This window comes from Ooceraea biroi, chromosome 1, assembly GCF_003672135.1.
Source record: "Ooceraea biroi isolate clonal line C1 chromosome 1, Obir_v5.4, whole genome shotgun sequence".
NCBI classification, from domain to species: Eukaryota; Metazoa; Arthropoda; class Insecta; order Hymenoptera; family Formicidae; genus Ooceraea; species Ooceraea biroi.
Genome location: NC_039506.1, coordinates 21,451,589 through 21,457,930, shown reverse-complemented (window position 1 = coordinate 21,457,930; position 6,342 = coordinate 21,451,589). Strand labels below are relative to the sequence as shown.

Here is a 6,342-nt window from a genome sequence, read left to right as displayed (position 1 = left end):
GCTGTGTTTGATATCGATAATACATATTAATTCCCCCATTCTCCGGATAATTCCGGATGTTTTCCTTGGCGAGTTTTGTACGACTGACAATCCCGCGTCCACTATCGCTGATACGCGATTAGAGCCACCTGTATCTAGTTTATCCGCGCGATTACCAGCTATTGTGGGTGTTTACATCAATAACAGCCACGTTAATGCGAATAACATCGATAACGACACGCTCGGTTGAGAACAGCGGGATGCATGACAGCCGGGGGAGGGCAGTCCGCTGGTCCGCTAGTTGGAATCAGTTTCGCGCAAGCATCTCGCGAATCGGACAAACCGCGGCTCGCTTTGTTCGCGATTTATCGATGGGTCCGGTACAAATGGGGTCGTTTCCATCGCGCTATTCCACGCGCGATGTAGTACGACAGCGTGTTCAGAAGCGTCATTTCGATTTCACACCGCCGATTTCGACGGGCGAAACGCGCGATCGCTGGACCGTGCTCGCGTTACAATGTATATACCCGGCTCTCGTTGTTTACCGATGTACGTACGTACGTACGTATATAAGAGTAGATAGATAGGGGTCGCGGGGCGGGAAACTCGTCAACTCGGCTTTGTTCGGTTAACGAATTCAAAAAACGCACCACATGAATGAAGAAGAGAGAGAGAGAACGAAAAAAGAAACAGCGAAAGACTCAGCGTCGTCGTGCCACGGCGACGATGATCACGACAACCCTTTCCCCGGGAAGTTGCAAACTCCTCGTCGGGCTCATTTTTTTTCCTTCGGATTTTCGCGCGCCACCAACGTTGGCGGGTTATGCGAGAGTACGAGCGTTTCGCAAGAAGAATTCAGTGAATTAGATTCCTGACGATGCGCTCGAGCGCTGATGTCAGTGTAATCCGTGCGCGACAGAAACAACGCGATAATCCGCGAGCGGTAATCAGCAACGGGGTTGTAAATAGTGAAAAGGGGAGAGATGCGCCTGTTTCTCTGTCTATCTCTAGTCTTCCTCTCTCGTACGCGGCACGTGTTTCCCTTTAATAGCACCGACGTATAAACGTACAAACGTACATATTCCCCCATAGAACGGGGGAACGCGGTGCATTATGCGCCCTCATTGTAGCCTCCCTCTCTCCGTTCCACCGTGACCCACGAATAATCCTCGCAACAGGATAACCCCATTAATAATCGCTATAAATATTCATCCGGCTGCTGATTTACGGGTTGACCGCGGATGTATGATAAAAAAGTGTTCTTTGCGAAAAATTTTAATGCTGCCTCCTGCGGCGGCCATTATACGGCTGACCTCGCGCTTCTTTCCGCTTAGCCGATATATTTTACTTTCGCGGGGGCAAAAATTAAACGGGGGTAGAGCGTACTTGCCCCCGAGTGCGACGGCCGATGTATCTATATACGTGTATATACACGTATATACCTGCGTATATGAGGGTGCGTTCCTTTTAATAACGGGGCGGAGTTGTCTGCGACGTAATAAGGCATTTTAGGCACCTGAAACAGTATTTTCGGCTGTAATATTCTTCGCGAGCCAATTTCGTCTTGAGCTTACGTTGCTAAAAGATTCTCTTAAATCTTAATTATAAGCCACGATAATACTGCCGGGTTTTTTAATACGACCACCGTTCTCGGGTTATAAAGTAAGCCCACGATATATCACGAAGAATTTCCCCAGAATTTATCGCTGAAAATGGTTATTAGGTCGGCACGAATTTATTTATGCAACGCTCAGAGACGACGTACAAAATTTGTCATTTGTGGTATTACCGTTTCCGCTTAATTAACATCTTGCGACGAGAAAGAATTTGTTTTTGTGGAGATAGAGAGAAAGAGGCAACAAGAGAGAGTAGTTTCTACATTAAGACAATATTAAAGTTTCTTTATATTGAGCAACAAAAAACGTTTTCTTTCACAACAATAACTATTTTTCTGAAAATAGTGAATGAAAGCAAAAGAAAGCATCTTGACATTTAATTTTAAGTATTCAACGTACTCCTGCCTAGCTGGACGAGCTTATCGTTTCTGGTTGACACGGAGTTGGCTTCATTATCTCACTTAATGACGTCTTTAATATCAAACGCTCGCGACATCGTCACTACGCGAACGAGCACTATTTGTATGACTAAATTGGTTGGGCGTTGCTAAAAGGGATGTCGAGAGGAGCGAGGTGCTTGCTCGTACAAGCCACCCTCCTCGACGGGAAGAGGGAAACTCCGGGGTTGGGGTTGGTTGGGCGCTCAGAAGTTGAGTTTTCTGTTATTACCGTCGTGCATCTATGAAATTGCACGTTACCCTCAAGGAAACTTCGCACACGAAAATTGAGGCATTCATAAAGATATTAATAATTGACTCGCATAACGCACAGACATGGCGGATCTTAAGGAGATGCTTGAGGGAGTGACTGCCGAATTCCGACGTGGAAGTGCCATTTTATTTAGATAGAATTAAAACAATCAACGACATTAAAATTAGCGATGTTGGAAACATAATACATGTAAAAATATATAATGTGCATGTGTAATATAAATTACATCTTATTATGTTTTATATAAAATATTTGAAATGTTTAGGATATAGAACCTCTCCACCCATTGCCATGAGAACGTTATCAATATATTGTTTATCATTTTATCGTTTCTCCGATTTACACACGAGATTTGTGAATATATTTCTAGCATGAAACATTTTTTAATCAGAATGCACTTACAAAGCGCATTTGCTGCGCGAAATATTTATTAATCCTAGGATGCATAGAAAAAATTTCGCTCGTTTTGCATAAGCTGAGTCTGACACATTTACCGATTAAAAAATATATAAAGAAACGAAAAAGTAAGTAAATCAATAAGGAGATAAGTAAGTAAACAAATTAAGTAAGTGAGGAATTAAGGTTGCTCTTTAATGTGATTAAAATACAGCATTCTGAAGTACAAAGTGAATCTCGGAGACTCAGGTTATGCATCCTGGAGTTAAAGCAGTTATATTTGCAAAGCGCATCTAGTATGCGTGTATTTATTAAACTTTATTTTATTTAGTAGTACAATATATAATATAAACATAAAGTAACATTCGTAAAGAAATGTTCAAATAATGAAAAATAAAGTATGATGCGATGCTGCACAGATATTAAAATAATTAGACATAAAAATATTATGAAATGCATTTTTAATGACTTCGTTCTTATACAATATCATATCATGATATCGGTAAAATAAAAACCAGATTACACAAGTAACAAGACGTACACACATAACAAATAATAAAATTAAACTTATGTATAGATATATTGATATTTCGAAATTTAATATTTTTATGATTTACGCAATATGCAGTAATAATGAATTCGCTTCGCAAGTCTGTATGAGAATAATAATACATTTCGCACGCATTTAATAATAAATTCCTATATTTTATAAACTTATCAGCAAATTAAAAATAACACTTCTTGCAATTTCCATATTATATTCACAAAACTTGCATTACGTTACATTACAAGCACAATTTTATATTGAGTTGTAATACATATTCGTCCTATTTTTTAAATTTCATAAAATTATTTATTTATGCTACCAAGCAGAGAAAACGGGAATATATCATACAATCCAATATATAATATGTACATGTATATTGAAAAAGAGAGTAAATAAAACGCATCATTATAGAAATCAATACCGCATCAGACATTAATTAATGCCTCTACTTATCCGCGACATAATTCGCTTGCATTACAATTAATTTCTGAACGGGAATTAATAGTGATAGCGATGCAACTTCTAACGCTCGCAATCTAGTGCTAGAACATATAATATTCTTCTGTAATATTCTGTGAACATTACATAAAGATTAATATTCTGTGAGCATTACAGAAGAACATTACATGTTCAATTAATTATACATTATTTTCATAAATTATTGTATTGCAATTAAACGCGCGCTTTACTAACAGGCTGTTTTAAATGTTTATCATAGACAACATTTTCTTGTACGCTTCTCTTCTATCCGCCTAGTAAATCTATTAAAGTTCCGTCTACACAGCAGAAGTATAAGTCTAGATGAAATAAAAATATCGCTTAAAAAATGTATGAACGTAATCATGATCGAAATTATAAAAGAAATTTTTATGAGACATATTTCTTTCTTCTCCAAATGCAAGAGTTTAAATAATAGCTGTCGTTTGTGAATCAGCGGAATTTACAAACTATGCATTATTGTCAATAATTCGTGCATATATGCACAAATCTACATAGAAAAGCATCTATTTCTATCTACTAAATCGCAATGACTATTACGAGAATATATCCATCATAGAAAATCTGTTTGCTTATCACTCAGCCGCGATTCAGGATCAGCCGCATTCTACTATTCACTTCTGAAACAAAAATGATGAAAAGCCGATTAAATTTCAGTAATATATTTCATATATACATGTATATATCAAATCTTTACGATATTACATCGCGATTTGAATTGATGCAATCGTAAAATGCAATAAATTTAATGAATGCATTTTGGATCCAAAAAATATATTGGTATAAAATGAGTTTGCGAACTAACCTTCGAGTCGATCCTGCTTGGCCCGGACTGAGTATTGCAAAACTGTTGCAGAGATCGCAAGACTAGTTGAATCTGGAACACAAATAATTATTCCGACTTTTATTATTTCACTTAAATCTTTTGATTAATTACTAATGTAAGTCAAATTTGATAAAAGAGTTGTATCTATTTCTATCATGGATAATTAAACATGAAAATTAATTTCGTTCTGAAAATCGAACGCCGTATCTGAAAGTAGAAATTATTCCATCTTCAAGTAGAATCGATTTCTCGATTCAGAGAGAAATCACAGCGTTGTGAAACAGATTTCTATTGAAAAGAGATCTTCAAAATCAAAATCTTCAAAATCAAATCCAGCTCATATCTTTCGCTAACTACAAAATACTACAAGTGAAAGTTCCTGATCTTGTGATACTAAACATACATAGCTATCCACTGGCAAGTTAAAGAAAGGAGAATGCTTTTATATCGCCCAAGCAATATTAATCTCCCGGCAAAGTGTGCGAACTGAGCACACAGTTACGTCGTACAGCGTGCATTTATTACGGTCGCGGGCAAAAAGCTCTTAATCCAGCGTCGCGCGACTAAACTCATTCGCATGAATGGCCGAGGCGATAGAACAGGAGGAAACGAGGAACACTCAGGACTAACTCTTCGTTCCGCGAGGTGAAAGTAACTGGCGGCGGTCTCGAATCTCATTTAATATGGCGGGAGCACACCGCGCGTCTATATGCGGCATATCTATGTACGAGAGACTCGCGGGAGGTACATGCGGGGGTGCACACCCCCCCGGGTATACGTGCGTACATGGACGAGCGCGCACGACCAATCGTTTTAGCGACGGTCGGCCGACGATAACGAGGCCGCGCCGGCAAAGGAAACGGAACGTCGCGGTCGTGGCGGCACATGCGTGCGGAATTTTTCATGCAATCCTATAAATGGAGCGCGGCTACAGCACAGCTTCCAGCACCGGCTTCGTCGCTCGGCTACACACCGCCGCGGAATCCCAGGCCCTCGCGTGCGAGTTGCCCAGGATTCTCCGGCCTCCAACCGCCCGACTACTATTGCGATGGTAGTATATGGTGGTCCCGTTCACCCGTGCACACTGGTTGCACATCCCATTGCGCAAATGCGCCGTTTGGATTCCCACCGATGGGTGCGCTCGCGCGAGATGTGTTTTATGGACGGTTACGCGATATACGGGGTGCTCGGGGTGCACGGCCGGCTATACTCCCCCCTCAGGGATTTCATGACGGATTCGGAGCCGACTTTTCAAGAATTTGTGGTCAATTATTGGTATTAAAAATCTTCGCAGTAAATCCTAAATATGTAATTTCTGAGAAGATAAGATTGCTCGAAGCACCCTACGATTAAAATTTCACGTATTTGCTTTCGAAAACAAAGCTCAATTTTATTAATGTCTCTCCATAAGGGGATAATTATTTTCTTTGATTTGTTCTTTAGTACGTATTTACGATGAAAGCGTCTCCCAGTGATTCCAGCACACTCTGTATACGATCGTGCTTTTCTGGAAGTCCATTTCCAGTTTCGTAGATAGAGAAGGTGTCCGCTCGATGTGCTTCGTGGTCCCTTCGGCGTCCCGTATATTTAATTGGTTGTCGCCCCACAACCACTCGGGGATCTCGCGCACGAGATTTCGGTCGTGTCGACTCAAAGTGCCTCCTTCTCGCGAAACAAGTTGCGGAAGCAGCGACGTTAATACAGTGCATGCATATAGCCCGCAGTGGTATCACTGGGTGACATCACGTTGGTGTTCACTCTAACGACAT

General features: G+C 40.3%; 1 long non-coding RNA gene across 1 annotated transcript; it reads right to left on the bottom strand.

Moving 5' to 3' along the window:
* Positions 1–3,004: 3,004 nt before the first annotated feature.
* LOC105278507 lies at positions 3,005–5,457 on the bottom strand. The gene is made up of 2 exons (XR_893788.3): positions 4,553–5,457; positions 3,005–4,367 (listed from the first exon to the last, which is right to left on the bottom strand). It is a non-coding gene; the product is annotated as an uncharacterized LOC105278507 (long non-coding RNA).
* Positions 5,458–6,342: the final 885 nt, after the last annotated feature.